Below are 18,311 nucleotides of genomic sequence, written 5' to 3' on the forward strand. Positions count from 1 at the left end.
TAGTAAACAAAACTACATATCTAAATACATACCTGGACTATAACAGTCACTGTGGGAACTTCATAATCTCTGGAAGTTTTCCAAGGTACAACAAAATGGCAAACAGGAATAGAGCAAGCAATGAAAACTAATTTCAGTGGTGACCGATGTTTGATTACATAGCTTTAACAGAAGAAATGCAAGAAAAATGACAAGGTGTAGTCACATCCCATTTATGTCTGTTTGGAATAATACTTAGATACTCTAATGCTATATTTTATGGTTATTTATCCCTTGGTGCTATTTAACACCACCAATTTTCAAGATAAATGTGTTAAAAGCATTTTTATCCTCCTGCTATGAAAATGTTCTTTTTATAAATTTATTTCACAGGTCAGTGGGAAAAAGCAAAGCTTTTGCTGCTTCTAAAGGCTCATATTATTTACAGAGCTTAAAATGTCATGAAGCAGCTTGAAACACTATGGGAGTCCACGGTAATTGGGGAAATGTTTTCATACAAGTGCTTGTATTGCAGGAACATTTACTTTTGGATCATATTTGGTGATAATATACATGACTTTACTTAACTATAATTCCCCTTGCCTTGAGTACAGGTTATGATCAAGACAATTAAATGTTGTGGCACATTCTTTTTTCTAAGGAGATCATCACACGGAGGTGGGAAGTGTCCTTCTCCCATCATTAAACCATGTTAATCATGCAATCAGGGGGAGGATTATCACACACCCTTGCTCTTAGCCCATTCTTCTCCTGCCCATAAACAGTAATGGAGCCATTATTTGGTGTTAATGGACTTTCCATTAATACCAAATGACTTTGTCCATTACTGTTTACGGACAGGAGAAGAATGGGATAAGCACAGAGGAGTGTGATAATCTTCCCCCTGATCACATAGTTTAACGATGGGAGAAGGATGCTTGCCTTCCATGTGATAATCTTCTAAGAGTGCCCCACAGTTTTTAGTATCTACACAATCAAAGGCTTTGCTATTATCTGTAAAGCACAGGCTAATTTTCTTCTGAAATTATTTAGTGTGCTCTATTATCCTATATATGCTTGCAATACAATCCTTATGGCTCATGTAGATTAATTCATTTATTCATTTAGATGGTGTGGTGGTGGTGATGATAATGACAATGTTGATTGTGCTGTTGATGATTTTATGAAAATATGTTACTTGGTTATAAGGATCATGTGACCACCACCCCTCCTCCCCCAAACAAACATTGAAACAACATCACTGGCTGCCAGTCCATTTCCAGCACTATTCAAAGTGCTGGTTTTGACATTTAAAGGTGTGATAATGAGCTCTCCCACTATTTGGGCAACACATAGTGCTTCTTCAGCTAAACAAAGGATTAATAATGCGATGGTGTTAACTTGCATTCATTGGTCTCAGTGTCACAGAAATTACAATTGCCTAGTGTAATAGAGATCATTCCTAGCAGAAGTTATTAAAAGCCTCAGGTGACCATGAGGCAAGACAGAAAAACAAAGAGAAACAAAGGGGCTGGGTGACTGCCACACTTATAGACACCAGTCCAGCCACACCGTCCAGACCCCTAGTTTGTCCCAGGGATATCCAAGATCCAAGCACATCTGATAGTGAGCAGAATAGGACAAAATGTATAGCTAGACATGCTCGGGTTTATTTTTATTTTGTGGTGTTGGCTGAATATGATCTAGACCAGTGATGGTAAATCTTTTAGAGACCACGTGCCCAAACTCAAAGGTGTTCTTGCACCAGATGTTACCCATTGCCAGAGGGGTGAGACCTCTGGGGGACTTCCACCTTCCAGGGGTGGGACTTCCCCAGAGTCAACTGAAGGGCCAGGAAGGCAGGGGAAGAGGAGGAACAGGCTCACAGCTGTTCCCCTTCTTCTCCCCTCCTCCTCTGTCTTTAGCAACCAAAGCCTGGGAAGGTGGGGGGAAGGGTAGAAATAGGTGCACATCTGTTCCTCCTCTTCCTCACCCTCCCAGGCCTTTAGCTGTCTCCCAAGAGGCAGCTAGTGGCACAGGAGGGTGGAGGAAGAGGAGCAACGGGTGTGAGCCTGTTCCTACTCTTCCTCCACCGTCCCATCTCTCTGCTTGTACTCAGAAATAGCTTCATGTGCCAAAGAGGGCACACATGCCATAGGTTCTGTAACTTTGTAACTTCTTTTAAGAAAGCCTAAAGGGAGAGCCCTTGCAAGAGATATCTTTTTGCTAATGTAGATTACTGCTTAGACTTAAGCTTCCTATAAGAGAATCCTTTTCTTCCCACACTCTTTTCATATGCCTTTTGCTTGATGTCTGCATTTGCCCTGAAGAGTCAAGTGGAAAGCACAGGTCAAGTTCCCTCAGTAGCTTTCCATTGCGTTATTCGGAAAGGCGTTAAAATCACTTTATGGTGGCAGCTCATTTGGATGGTCTCAAGACAAAAGCCAAGACAACCAAGACAAAAGCCCTACACATCTTGGGTCCAGACTGTCTGAAAGACTGTATCTCCTCATAGAAGCCAATGCAAGCTTTACATTCTGTGGGGGAGGGCTTTCTATTAGTCACAGCACTTTCAGTGGCATGTTTGGTGAGGATATAGGAGAGAGTCTATGTAAATTTCTCCCTTGTATCTGGATTTTGGTCAGGGGCTAATCTGTGACATTTAAAATCAGTATAAATTTCATGCTAACAAACATTTTTGAAGATAGGATACCAGCACGGATTATATTGTAGAATAGCTTGGTTCCATCAATTCTATCTGCAACTAGCCTATATCAAGTAACCTGGGGCCTCCAGTATATGAAATTTTGTAAAATAATCCCTCAGTAAGGGACTGTAAGTGGTAGGCTATCACAGTGGATATACAAAAACATACTGGTCTCTCTCTCTCTCTCTCTCTCTCTCTCTCTCTGTGTGTGTGTGTGTATATATAATATAATATATATATATAGATATATATATATAGATCAGATTGAAGATGATACTTACTAGTAAATGCATTGCTGATCGTGTTCCAGTTCTCACCAGTTCTCAATGTAAAGCTGGAAATGTTCACGCCTTGACTTTGTGGAGGAAGGATGGGATTAAGTTTATAAAAAGTGAGGTGTTAAAATAGCTGCTTTTAGAATTGCAAAGGCTATTTATGCATGGATGGATGGCAAGTGAAAATAATTTAGAGATTATAAGGTTTTATTTTTTATATCCTAATTAAATTGCTGAGTTACATCTGTAAAATTAAGATAGCATAGCAGACAATTCTCTACTATAGTATAACAACATTATTATGGCATAATAACATTTCTGTGTCAAAAGAAAAGACAAACAGATGAGAAGAAATTGTGTAATTTGGATAAACAAAAAGTAATAGCATTTATAGAGTTAGTTCAAAGGTCAGTAAAGAGTATTTTATTAATAATGGTCAAATTTAAAGTTCTAGATTTAAAATTATTTGTTTGACCAAAACTGCAATATGGTGTTAGAGATCTCTAACCACAATTGCAAACAAAACAAGGCCATCCTATTATTTTGTTCAAAGTCTAAGCCTTAAAGCCATCAAATATTCCAGTGATAGGTTTGTACCTCTTAAGGGCTGAAAGGTGTATATACACATTGGCTACATTCATTTCTGTTTAAATGTTCTTCTGTTGTATACAGCACATGGCAACAGCTCACCCTCATTTATTTGCAATTTCTATCTTGATCAAAGCCAATCATGATCAAATTTCAACAAAGGCAGTAATCCATCACTTTTATTAGCTAGAAGCATTCAGTGTGTTTCTCTTTTTTGTTTCTGTTTCGGTGAGGAGCAGGATATGAAGCCCCAGTGAGATATGTGTCTCATCAAAGGCTGACAGGGACAAACTGCAACTTCATATTTTTCTCTGTAATATGCCTTACTACAAATGAACAAGTGAACCAACTTGTCTACATCCCACACACACCGAACATCAAGAATAAATACACAAAAACAAAGGGGGGAGTTGCTGCATATGCTTCTTTCTGTTAACAAAAATATGCTTGCCAGATTCTGTTGCAATCAACATGCATTTAGATTTTATTTTGATGGGAAGAATGTCACATCTAGTTATACAAAAGATATACAGTACTGCATAACTATAGGCAATTTTAGGTGAAGATTGCATTGTGGTTTGGATGTGTCAATCACTTCAGGTAATACATATCAAAGGTAGAATAGGGAGGAGATCCATTTCCCCTCAAATGTATGTTTTACTCAGTATGGATTTTATCATTCAGTCACTTCAGAAATATATGAAATTCAAAGACCATTTTTAGTGTTACTTCTGAAAATATTATTATTTGTTATTTTTTTAAAAATAAAGGTTGAGCTAAGTTGTGATATAATTCAATTTTTATTTTGTCTACCCATTTAGATGAAGTAGATCTTATTTATTTATTTTTAAAGCAAGAAACTGAAAACTGATTCAGAGTCTGCCATCAATCAACAATGATCAGATCTACATTAGTGAATAGAAGACTTGCACCATAAAATTCTTAGAATAATGAATACAAATGTACATCCTTCAGTCTGTCTGTTTTTTAGATAAAGTGACAATTATTTAATGAAGCCTTTAAAATGCAGACTGATATAGGCTGAGTCTCCCTCATCCAGAATTCTGAAATACTTCCAAATTCAAAATTGACCACATAGGTGGCTGAGATAGTGACATCTTTACTTTCTGAGAGTTCCATCTACACAAACTTTGTTTCATGCACAAACGTATTAAAAATATTGTCTATAGCATTACCTTCAGGTAAGTGTATATGAAACATAAATGAATTTTCATGTTTGGACTCATATAGAATAATAGAATGATAGAGCTGGAAGAGACCACAAGGGCCATCCAGTCCTGCCATGCAAGAAATTTCAATCAAAGCACGCCCGACAGATGGCCATCCAGCCTCTGCTTGAAGACCTCCAAGGAAGGAGACTCCACTACACTCCGAAGGAGTGTGTTCCACTGTCCAAAAGCCCTGACTGTCAGGAAGTTCCTCCTAATGTTGAGGTGGAATCTCTTTTCCTGTAGCTTGCATCCATTGTTCCGGGTCCTAGTCTCTGGAGCAGCAGAAAACAAGCTAGCTCCATCCTCAATATGACATCCCTTCAAGTATTTAAACAGGGCTCTTAAGCTTCTCTTCTCCAGGCTAAACATCCCCAGCTCCCTAAATCGTTCCTTATAGGACATGGTTTCCAGACTGTTCACCATTTTAGTCGTCCTCCTTTGGACATGCTCCAGTTTCTCAACATCCTTTTTAAATTGTGGTGCCCAGAACTGGACACAATATTGCAGGTGGGGCCTGACCATTGCAGAATAGAGTGGCACTATTACTTCCCTTGATCTAAACACTATACTTCTATTGATGCAGCCTAAAATCGCATTGGCCTTGTTAGCTGCTGCATCGCACTCTTGACTCATGTTCAATTTGTGGTCTACTTGGACTCCTAGATCCCTTTCACATGTAGTTTCATTCAACCAAGTGACACCCATCCTATATCTGTGCATTTCATTTTTCCACCCTAAGTGCAGTTCCTTACATTTCTCCATGTTGAAATTCATTTTGTTAGCTTTGGCCCTGCTTTCTAATCTATTAAGGTCATTTTGAATTTTGATCCTGTCCTCTGGGGTATTAGCTACTCCTCCTAATTTGGTGTCATCTGCAAATCTGATAAGTATGCCCCCAATTCTTTCACCCAAGTCATTGATAAAGATGTCAAATAGTACTGGGCCCAGGACAGAACCCTGTGGGACCCCACTGGTCACTTCTCTCCAGGATGAAAAGGAGCCATTGTTGAGCACCCTTTGCGTTCGGCCAGTCAAGCAATTACAGAGTTATGTTTTCTATCCCACATTTTAAAAGCTTGTTTGCAAGAATGTTATGGGGAACCCTGTCAAAGGCCTTACTGAAATCAAGATATACTATATCCACAGCATTCCCTTCATCTAACAAGCTGGTGTGTGTGTGTATATATGATTAGATTTGTTTGGCAAGTTTTTTTGCCTTCCACTTTTGGGTCCTTGCACTGTTTATCTTGTTCCCTCCATGACAGTTTGACTATTTTCTCCAGCCCTTTTGCCTTCCAGAATACTGTCTCCCTCCCCCACATAACTCAGTTTAAAGCCCTCTTGATCAAATTTTTGAGACTATTGGCAAAATGTTTTGCAACCTGGTATGAGATGCAACCCATCCCTTGCGAGAAGTCCCTCCTTATGGAACCTCAGACCATGATCCAAAAATACAAATCATTCTTGGTGGCACCATCTCCAGAGCCAGTTATTCACCTTTGCTATTTTCCTCTCCCTTCCTGGACCATGCCCTTTGACTGGGAGAAGAGATGAGATGACAAGCAGTGCATCCATCTGTTTCAACTTCCTACCCAAAGCCTCTTAATCCATTATCATATTCTGAAGGCTGTACTTTGCAGTATCATTGGTTCCCACATGAACCAAAAGAAAGGGGTGACAGTCAGTAGACTTGACAAGTCTTGTCAGCCTCTCTGTCACATCATGGATCTTTGCCCCAGGGAGATAGCACACCTTCTGAGACATGTCAGGCCCACAAACCACTGCTTTGATACCTCTCAGCAAGGAGTCCCCCACAACCACCACACGCCTCCTCCAAGGCTTAGCTGCAGCTATTCCCTTTGGTGGTACTCCCAGGGTCCCCTTCTCTGTCCCTGAAGTCTGTCCCTGCTGCTAATTCTCATCATCCTTGATAATAGAGAGAGGTTCAAATCGATTCTGTAGCTGCAAGCTCACAGAATGTTCCCTGGTTTTCCTATTTCTATGTGTGACATTCCCCCAACTATCTACTTCTGTTGTATGTGAAGTGACCTCCTCCTCCCCAGCAACTTCCTCTGTCTGTTTCCTGTCCAGGACCTTATGGTCTGTTCTGGTCAAGAAGCCCTCTTGCTCCCTATGATGCCGAAGTGTAGATACCTGGACCTCCAGCTGCTGTACTTTCTCTTCCAGCTGCTGTACTTTCTCTTTAGTGCAGGTGAAGTTCCCTACATCTGTGGGCAAGAAAACAAACATCCCACAAGTGTTGCAGGTGACTGCAGCAGGTCCTTCAGTGTTCTGTGTTATTACCATTAAATTATAAATGTAAATTGTTTAATTGTACTTTAGGGGGATATTGGGATACAGGAATGTATGTTTTAATGTTGTAAGCTGTCCCAGTTATGTTACACAGAGGGGCGGGATAAAAATAAATTTTATTTTTTTAAATTATTATTAAATGACTCAGCATACATGTCTATTTAAAATTAGGTTCATATCTTCAGATGAGAGGATGCTGATGAAAGGAAGAGCCACCCAAAAAGCAACATATGTAGTTGCAAAAACTGTTAAAACTATATATATGTCTAGACAATAAAATATATATATTTGAAACATGAAAGACATATGTAAAAGGAAAACCATGTTTCATCTGGTCCCTGCCCATAATGTATGTATCTTTTTCTTTAGGTAGTCTTAAAGCTCATTTTAGCTTCACTTGCTGCCTTTACAGCAAGTGTCATTTGGGATCCATTGTGAATAGTCCAGTAGAAAAATTGACACTATCATATACTGCTTTATCAGAGTAAATGCATAAGTGTACCGTTATGTTTTACAATTTGAAGGAACAAAGATTTGCCAGTAGGCCACATAATGCATCATTAACCAGAACACCCACATTTGGGAACACATTAGACTTACGGAAGTACTATATAGAACATTTGCACTAAAGATAATAGTCATTGATTAAAAATTGACTCTCTGATCATTAGTTCTGGTTCTTAATTTGTTCTCAGGCACTGGGGAATTACGTCACCTTAGAGAAAAACTGAACAATATCTTATATTTCATTGAAGGTTAAATGCTATTTATGTAACTCTTATGAGTTATGTAACTCATTCATTTATGTAACTCATCCATCTGTCATTTGATGTCCACATATTTACCAAATCCCAAATTCACTCCAGTTTATTTAATTATCTTTTATCTTCAGCATAGTTTAAAGATAGGTATTATTCTATATATTAGTAGTTAAAAGAGACTCATTGATATTAGACGTAAGTTAATCATTCTTACGTAAGGTTCAATTGGTTTCTATCTGTTGTTGTTAACAGCCATATAGTTGATCTTTACTTCTGGTTATCCTTTGTATGAGAGCAATGGTATACCCCATCTGAAGAAAATTGGGCAAGAAAACCCCAGGATGGGTTTGTGTTGGGGTTGCCATAAATCAAAAATGATTTAGAGGCATACAACAACAACAACAACATATATGAGAGACTTCTAAGTCTTACTGTCTTGAACTGTCCTGCTCACATCTCGCAGATGCATAGCTTGATTGATTCTATCCATCTGGAATTTGGTCTTCCTCTTTTCCTACTGTCTTCTACCAAGCATTATTGCCTTTTCAAGAGAGTCAAGTCTTCTCATGAAATCAGAGTTATGAATGCCTCAATTTAATCATAATGGCTTCTGGGGAGGCCTGATTTGCTCTAGGGCCCATTTATTTGTTTTCTTAGAAATTCCCAGTATCTGTAGAACTTTTCACAACCACCACATCTTGAATGAGTTTTATTCCTTTCTGCTTTTTTCACTGTCCAACTTTCGCAAGCCATAGACAGAAATAGGAATCAGATGGCATGGACAATCCTAACTTTTGTATTCAGTAATACATCTTTGCACTTCAGGCTCTTGTCATGTTTCTTCATAGCTACCCTTCCAAGTCTCAGTTTTCTTCTGATTTTTTTACTGTAGTCTCCACTCTGAATAATGACTGAGCCAAAACATGGGAACTCTTGAACTGTTTCAAAGTTGTAGTTTCTCTGGGTCACTTTTATATATACTGATCTGCTACATATGTAGAGACACTTTGGCCCATGATTGCCTGCACCTGATGAGGGAACCTCATCATGGATATTAACATTCCATAATATTAAAAATTGGGCAAAGATCAACACCACCTCTGAGACCACTTGAAGCTATGGTCCCCAAACAGAATCCCATTTCTGCCTCATTACCATATTATGAGATATATATACATTAAGTCATGGGTACCTCAATAATGGGAGAGACTCATAGTAGAGTCTAGTGACTCTTCTTCCCCACCCATCAGATCTTGCCTGCTGCTGCATCTAAACATGGTGGGCAGAACGTGATCAATTTGTTGCCCTCTTCTTCAGTCAACCAGGGCTTGGTTACATATATAAGATCTAACACATTCAGAATTAAGTTCTGGATCATACAAGTCTTCCCAGTCACTGACAGGATAATCAGCAGCATTTTTTGACATACTTGTCAAAAAATGAATCTTTGGTCCGATTTAGATGGGCCTTTGCGCCACTCCCGTCACGTGCTAGGGGTTGGCTGAGGATGCACCATCCATACCGGCCTCAGCCCTAGCACATAACAGGGGCATCAAAATGGCGGCACCCTGTACACACGGGTGCTGCCATTATGACGTGACGGACACATAGCGTCCACACTTCCCGTCGTGCTTGCAATGTTATGAGTGTGCCATTTGTGCACTCAGGTGTCGCAAGCGCGACACAAAAAGAATCCACTTTTTGTGAGTTCTTTTTCTGCTGCCAGGAAGCCTTGCCATTTGCCAGCTGAGGCTTCCCGCCAGTGGAAGTGGAGGCAGCGGCAGACTGCCCTTTTTGGGTGGTCTGTATCCTGCCTTTCTTTCCCTAACTGAAATAACAGAATCCACTATTTCCTTTAGACTGAGCAAAACAACATATAGGCCAGATATACCTGGAGAACGCCAACTACACTTGGTAAGCCAAAACTGAATTCATGCAATACTACCCTTTCTAAGCTGGAAAAAGATCAGGGAGTCCCAGTCAGGATTGTATCAGATCACCTGGCCAGCCCTCTCCACGAGCTCTTCTCTACACTTTAGAAAGCAGCTCATATTGTGGCAAGAGGTTCTCAAGATCCTTCTTTGACTGTTCATTACTTCTGAGATCAGTAATCAAAACAGGTCTCTGTTGTGGCCCACACTGCAGCCCCTGGTTAAGAATCATATGGCAAGAGATTAATGCCAAATGTCTTGTGCCTCTATTAAAATACATGCATTAAAAAACATAAGGGCAAAAAAACAAACACAACTTCAGGAACTCAGGAGTCTTCAGTCACAACTCTCCTGTATAGTGACCAATTTCCCCACTTAAATGTTTTGTGCACGTTGTTTATAATGCACATTTTGAAATTTGTCATACAATGGCCTATGGCTTGACTTGATTTTCAGTATGTGTTTATCTTAGAGATCCTCAAAATATATAGCAATTATTGTTCTTACCATGCTCAAAACCATTCTCAAAGAATTATGTCTCATTTTCTTTTAAATTCCTGCTTCCATTTTTAAGCAGCAGTGTAAACATTATATGGCCTGCACATAAATGTAGAGGTAATATTTGTCCATGAGACCATATCTTTAAAAAAAATTGCATGCTATGCCTTATAATTTTTTTAAAAAAATATTCTAAAAGTCTGTATGATTAGCAATCCTGCATGACGTAAGTCCAAAGAAACTTGACAGACTATAATTGTTTCATAGTTTACCAAGAGAACATTCTGATGGAACACCAGAACAATTGTTTGTACATGAAAATCAACAGTCCAGCTGAAGGAACATAGATAATAGTTCAGTGACAGCCTGAATATTATTGGGGATATTAAGGGTGATGGAAATATTGTCAAGCTAATATGCAGTTCTCCTCAAGTAACTTAATATATTTAGGTCCTCCTCCTATGCCCTTTATTCTTAGATTGTTTGTCGGTTTCTTATAAGACATGGGGGGGGGAATAAAGCTAAGGGATAAGACTGAATTTTAAATGCTCATCCAATACAAAGTGTTGTTGTTGTTTTTGTTGTTTTGTCAGTCATTCACTTGAAAACGATATTCTCCTGATGAATTTGCAAGACATGCACAAGAACATCTCCAATGCAGCTTATTATGCTGTCTTTTAGTGGGCTGTGCCATCTGAAGTCTATTCCATGATACATTTCTAAATAAAACTAATGTATACTATAGATTTTTTTTTTTACCAGTAGCAGCCCATTCTCATACAAGTTGTTGCTTTCTGTCTTCCGCAGTGATAGCTTCTAACAGATGCCTATTGGGTGTAGCATGACACTTCATAACCTTATAGTTGCTGCTCAGTGGCAGTAGCCACTTAAAAACTTCCACCTTTTGTAATACTCAACTATTATTCCTCCACAATATAAAATGTAGGTGAACACAAAATTGCTGTCCCCAGCTAGATCAGACCTACTAAAGCACTAGGATTATGTAAGTATAAGCTTATTCTTAAAGATAAATGTAAAGGTTTCCCCTTTGACAAGGTTGTCAAGTCATAGGGGGCAGTCCTCATCTATGTTACCAAGCTGAAGAGCCATAGCAATAGCAAGTACGTTTCTGTGCCACTAATCGGTGAACTAGCACTCCCTAAACGGTTTACAGTGTGTAAACCAATTGTCCCAGCAAGCTGGGTACTCATTTTACTGACCCACAGAAGGATGGAAGGCTGAGTGGCTCTTGGAGCCCTCCTCTAAGATCAAACTTACAATGTTGTGGCTGCAGTACCAGCATTTAACAACTGTGATACCAGGGCTCCTGGTGTTCCTGCACAGTGTTCCATGAAGTCATGCTGGCCACATGACATTGCGGTCATCTTCAGACGACATTGACTCTTTGGCTTAGTAATGGAGATGAGCACCACCCCCTACAGTTGGTTACAACTAGACATTCATGTCAAGCGAAAAACTTTACCTTCACATTTTAAAATTCCCAAGGATCTTTCAGGAAGGAAGGAAGCTGCTGATGAATATCTCATGGACAATCTTGTCCCCAGCAGTTTGGTGCCTAGTTACAGTGCTGCTGTAAGAGTTGGCTGGGCGCTTATGGTGGCATTTCCTCCCCACTCTGTGCATTCCTTCATCCTGTCAATGCGGCTTTCCTGCTAAGGAGTTTCCAGTGCCCCGTGAAAAAAAGACCTTAATTTCTCCTTTTCTCACATGTATGGGTCTCTCCTGTCAAAAGCAGAAATAAAACAGGCTTCCTCTCTTCTCATGTTGATGTGGAATGTCCTTTTCCTTGGTGAGAAACTGCTTTCTTCAGCCAGAACTGAAGTAGACATGACAAATAATTTGTTTTCATCTGCAAGCAGCTTTCTGTATTTGCTTCAGATTTTGTTAAATCTGGTTATTTCTCACTGGGGGAGGAGGGAACCAAAGCTGAGTCCCATCAGAGCAAGGAGGCCTGTCAGTGTCTGGCTTTGGCAGCAAACTCCCATTTTACATGAGAGAATTAGGGAGAAGAGGAGAAGGTGGCATTGTCTTTTTCTTTGCCTTAGCAATTATTTTTCGTAGGAACAGGTGGGAAGCACATCTGTGTCCTTTGCCAAGGGAGACTCATTTTCCTCCTTATTCACCTTCCCCTCTTCCTCCTTCTCACTGCATGCTTAAGTTTATAAAAATAATTTAAAAAATATTTTAATGCCAAAGGGTCATCACAGCAGAGAGGAGATCCTCCAGTTTTTTGTGGGGAAACAGTGCTCCAAAACCCCTATGCTATATAGTTCTGAGGCAAGGTGAAGGGGTTGAAATTCTTTGTTTAAATGAGAGCATAGATACAGTGAAAATAGAAGAAATATGGAAGAGTGGTCAGAACCAGTGAGAACATAAGCTTTGGATAAAAACATTATAGGAAGTGTAGGGAACAGTGCACTCTTTGTCACAGAGAGCATATTGTAAAGAAACTAAAAACATGAAACATACACAACTGTCCTGCAATACTTTAGCATATAGTTGGACCACTATATCTGTCTGGGAAAGCTGCCAACGGACAGCTGATAAGAGTGTGCCAGGCAAAGGTAACAAAAACAAGGCTTTATAGTAGCAAAGAAACAGTTCTGAAAACACAATACCAAAAGCCAGTCCAGGATCCGGGGTTCAAGAGGGCAGTTCCACAAGTCCAGTCCAGGGTCAAGAGTGTCAGAGAATAGGTCAATGAGTCCAGTCCAAAGTCAAGAGGTCTAGGTCTATCCGAGGTCTAGGAAGCAAGGAGTCCAGCAACAAAGTCTGAGGGAGTCAGAGAAAGCTGCTTTCACCAAAGGAATGCAGATAGGCTCTGGCAAAGAGGCTCGGCATCTGCCAGGTGTTTACATCAGGCCAGCTCCTTATCACAGCTGCTGGGTGATTAATGAGTGTTTCTCAGCTAACCTTCAGGAACGCCGAAGGCATGCCCTTTCAATCCTGATTTGGCTGAAGGTAGGGAACTCAGTTTCTTCTTCGTGGTCTCTGCGAATCACACAAATGGGTTTATTCTGCGCCTGCGCAGCAATCTCCGGAAACTTCTAGAATCTCTAGGCAGAAAGTAATGTATCTTTCTGCAACTTTTTGGCGGTAGCTCCACCCACCCATATATAAGGCCCCTGGTGGCCCGCTCCTCTTCAGTTCCTTCATTCCGCCGCGCTAAGCAGCTCCAGGAACTTCGCTAGCAATTGTTTGCTCCTGTATATTTGAATCTCTGGCTTTTGACCTTCGGACTTTCACTGACCATTCTCTTCAACTTTCCCTCGGCTTGACGACTTTCTCTGATTTCGGCTTGACTTCGGACTGGTAACGGACTCCTCTTACCATGGCCTCCTTCAAGCAATGCACTAAGTGCAGGGTGAAAATCCCCAAGGCCGATGGCCACGACAAATGTGACCTCTGCCTGGGAGAGGCTCACATTCAGGGCAATTGTGCCCACTGCAAGGCCATGTCCGCCCAAGCCCTTAAGAATTGGGACCGGACTCTCAAGGCCGCCCTCTATGAGAGGGTTCTCAGCCAGCCTGGCGGCTCCGGAGCCTCTGAGGAAGCGGACGCCCCCAAAGCCCCCAAGAGAAAGGGGGAAAAACGCTCCGACCGAGACAAGAAGCGGGCTCGCTTGACCTCCCCGCCGGCCAAGAGCTGCCGCAAGGGGCCCCAAGCACGGTCTCAGTGCCTCCGCCTGAGTCGAGGCCAGTACCGTCGACATCGCCTGTTCCTGAGCCGGTGAAGACCCCGACTCCGTCTCTACTGGCCCTCTCCCGTACGGTGCCGCTCGAGCCCAGAGTCCTCCTCACCAGTCACCTCTCTGTACCGGCGGATAGCCTACAGATTGTGAACGTGGACTCTGAATCGGAGGGAGAGCTTCAGGACTCCTATGCTCCATTCTCCCCTCAGAGGCCGAGGTCAAGATCCCCCTCGCCCTCGCCAACCAGACGACCACGCTCTTCCTCACAGGACCGGGCCACACTAGGTACCGAAGCCGACGAAGCTCTGGCTGCACACCATCGCCCCCCTGCAGATCACGATCGGGACCTCTTCCAGGCATTCCCAGATCTCGTCCACGATAACCGCACGGGACACTACCTCATCCCGGTTGACCCGTCCCGCCTTCGCCGGGACCTCCGTGCTCACCTTCAAGGCCGTCATCCGGATGATGACACCTCCCGCCGGGATGACTAGGACGACTTCGGGACATCCGACCCTCTCTTCAGACGTCGGAGCCCATCCCCCTCGAGGTCCGGCTCGGGCTCTCCTCGTTCCGCATCTCCCGTCTCGGATGAGGATACCCCGTTTGTGCCTCAGGGCCCTTCGGTCCCTTCGCCCACGGATGACGTCAGGGCCTTTGCCGACAGGGTCATACGGATGGCTGACGCTCTCAAGCTGGAAGTCGCCCATCCAGAGGACGATGCTCTCGACTCGGTGGAAAGGAGGATCCACGGCTCTGCTCCGGCCCCACCAGCCCTGGCCTACCTCCCATCCCTAGAGAAGATCGCCAAGCGCTCTTGGGACGCCCCAGCCACCATCCCGTCCACTTCACGCAGGATCGAGAACCTATATCGGGTTACTCCATCCGCCCCGTCCTGGCTGTCGAACCATCCCAAGCTGAATTCAGCTATTGTTGAAGGGGCCCGGCCCACCTTCGCCCCCAAAGCCTCGTCCTCTCCTGTAGACAAGGACAGTAAGAAGCTGGACGCCTTGGCGAAGAAATTCTACGCTTCGGCTGCTCTAGATCTCAAGATCGTGAACTACACGGCTTGCATGGGGGCCTACGTCCAGTCCCTGGTGGAGAAGATGGATCCCACCATTGTTGACTTGCCCGAGGACAGGAGGCGTATGATGGCAGCTCTCAGGAACGAGATCCACCTGATGGTGGGACAGCAGATCATCTCTGCCAGGCACTCCACGGATTGTGCATCCAAAATCCTCTCTGGCTCCATAGCTCTCCGCCGCTATGCGTGGCTCCGGTCTTCAGATCTTACCCCTCAGGCAAAGGCGGCTATTGAAGACATGCCCTTTGACAACTCGGGCCTCTTCAATAGGGACACGGACGAGAAGCTTAGCTTCAAGTAATGGATGAAGACCGCGGCTAGGAAGCATGGTATGTCTTCCGTACCGTCCAAATCTCCTCGCCAGAGGTATCCCGGCCAGCGCCCCTGGCACTCAGGAGGCCAGTACCGTTTTCAGCCCCAGGACCGTCCTTACCACCAGGACAGTAACCCCCAGGGCCGATCCTCACAGTCGCCTGCTCCTCCACCGGACAAGCGTCAATCTTCCCAATCCAAATACCAACAAGGGTATAGGAAGAAGGATGGCCGGGACAAGAGGAGGTTCTGATGTGTTCCTGCACACCTCGTCACCTCCAATAGGCTGAGCCCCTTCTTCACCACCTGGGCCGCCATTACTTTGGACTCTTGGGCACTTAACATCGTCCGAAGGGGTTATGCCCTAGAGTTCTCTGAGCTCCCGCCAACCTGAGCTTTTGTTTCAACCGTCCCTTTGGACACCCTTCTCGACGAAGTGCGCACCCTCTTAGACAAAGGCGCCATTGAACCTGTCTCCCCTTCTGAGTTCAACCGGTGCTTTTTTTCCAGGTACTTCACTGTACCGAAGAAGGACTCTGGCCTCAGACCCATAATGGATCTTCAAGCCCTTAATAACTTTATTGTTTATAAAAAATTTAGGATGGTAACTCTTGCTTCTATCTTACCACTCCTACAGGAAGGCTACTGGTTCGTGACGCTAGACTTGAAAGACGCTTACTTTCACATAGCGATCCTGGAGGACCACCGCAGGTTCCTCGCCTTTGCTGTTGGACACCAGGCGTACCAGTACAAGGTCCTTCCCTTTGGCCTTTCCACAGCTCCAAGAGTCTTCACGAAGTGCATGGCACCAGTGGTGGCTTACCTTCGTCAAAAGGGAATCACAGTCTTCCCGTACCTGGACGACTGGCTCTTCACAGCATCCTCAAAGGACGCCCTGCTCGAGCAGCTGGATTTTGCCCTATCCCTGCTACAAGCACTGGGACTACAGGTCAACTTCGACAAGTCCAACCTGACTCCTACCAAGAGAATAGACTTCATAGGATCAACACTGGACTCTGTACAGATGAGGGCGTACCTTCCAGAGACAAGGTTCCAAGCTCTCTGTGCATCTCTGCAGCCCTGCCTCCGCCGAAGACGCCTTCAGGCCCGTGCAGTTCAAGTCGCCATGGGGCACCTGGCCTCCATCACTTTCGTCACGCCGTGGGCCAGACTGCGCCTCAGGCCCATTCAATCTTGGTTCTTCTCCGTGTTCGACCCCGTCCGAGACACGGCTACCAAGTTGCTCACCATCCCCAGGACGGTACAGCGGTCCTTACGATGGTGGCTCCAATCCGACAACGTCTGTGTGGGGATGCCTTTTCTACCCCCTCAGCCAGACCTCTCCCTGACTACAGACGCCTCCCTACAAGGATGGGGCGCCCACACATTGGACCTTACAATAAAGGACAGATGGTCACCGGCAGAAGCGACTCTCCACATCAACGTATTGGAGATGCTCGCCGTAGAGAAAGCACTCAGAGCTTTTCAGGTGGTCCTCGCGGACAGGGTGGTGCTCCTTCTCACCGACAACACCACCGTCATGTACTACCTCAACAAACAAGGCGGTACGAAGTCGAGGACTCTGCTATCAATCACCATCCACATTTGGGAATGGTGCATAGACTACAAGATCCTGCTACAATGCATCCACCTGCCCGGCGACCAGAACGACCTGGCGGACCGTCTCAGCAGGTCATCATCCACGTGCCACGAGTGGAGACTGCATCCAGAGGTGGTTTCCTGACTCTTCAATCACTAGGGAACCCCCCTCCTCGACCTGTTTGCCTCCCGGCTGAACACTCATACCGTGAGATTTTGCTCACGGTACAGAGACCCAAGATCGGAAGGAGACGCCTTCCAGTTCAAATGGACCCAAGGCCTCCTGTACGCCTTTCCCCCGTTCCCTCTGATCACAAGGGTCTTCTAGAAAATGTTGGCCGACCACACGGACGCAATCCTGGTAACGCCGTGGTGGCCCAGACAGCCCTGGTTCGTTCCGCTCCTACAACGGGCGCAGGACCATCTCCGCCTCGAGTACCGGCCCAACCTGCTCTCGCTCCACGACGGGCTAATTCACCATTCTGAGGTACAATCCCTCCCATTGGTAGCATGGAGGATCCGATCCTGAGGACACTTCCATCCAGTGTTCAGGATATCATCAAGGCAGCACAGAGACCATCCACACAGAGGTCCTATGCCTACAAATGGGATAGGTTCTTAACCTTTCTGCAAGCAAGGGACATTCCACCATCCCGTGTCTCCATCCCTGTAGTTCTGGACTTTCTCATGACCTTAGCGGACGCAGATCTCTCCTTGAGTTCTATCAAATGCTATTTGTCCGCCATTTCATCTCACTACCTATTTCACGACAAGCCCTCTCTTTGGGGATCCTCTCGTAAAGAGGTTCCTTAGGGGATTCAACAATTTGCACCCACTGATTCTAGACCCTACACCACAGTGGAGTCTAGATACCGTCCTGGCACAGTTGGTGTCCAAGCCCTTTGAACCCTTAGCTACCACGAATCTGAGACTCCTGACTTGGAAGACGGCCTTCCTGGTAGCTATAACGTCAGCCCGCCGAGCTGGTGAACTGTGTGCTTTGAGGATGGACCAACCCTTCCTCCGTTTCCATAAGGACAAGGTGGTGCTCCGTACAGACATTACTTTCTTGCCAAAGGTAGTGTCTGCTTTCCACATCAACCAGGACATTGTTTTGCCGACTCTGGCTCCTAATACGACCACAGACTCTGAGCGTCAGCTCCATGCCCTGGATGTCCGCAGGGTGCTGGCGTTCTATCTGGAGAGGACATCTGCTTCCAGGCGTTCGGAGAGACTTTTTGTGTGCTACTCCGAAGCCAAGAAGGGGCTGCCGGTGTCACCGCAGAGGTTCTCCAAGTGGGTGGTCAGTACCATACACCT

The sequence above is a fragment of the Sceloporus undulatus genome, chromosome 3, assembly GCF_019175285.1.
Source record: "Sceloporus undulatus isolate JIND9_A2432 ecotype Alabama chromosome 3, SceUnd_v1.1, whole genome shotgun sequence".
NCBI lineage: Eukaryota > Metazoa > Chordata > Lepidosauria > Squamata > Phrynosomatidae > Sceloporus > Sceloporus undulatus.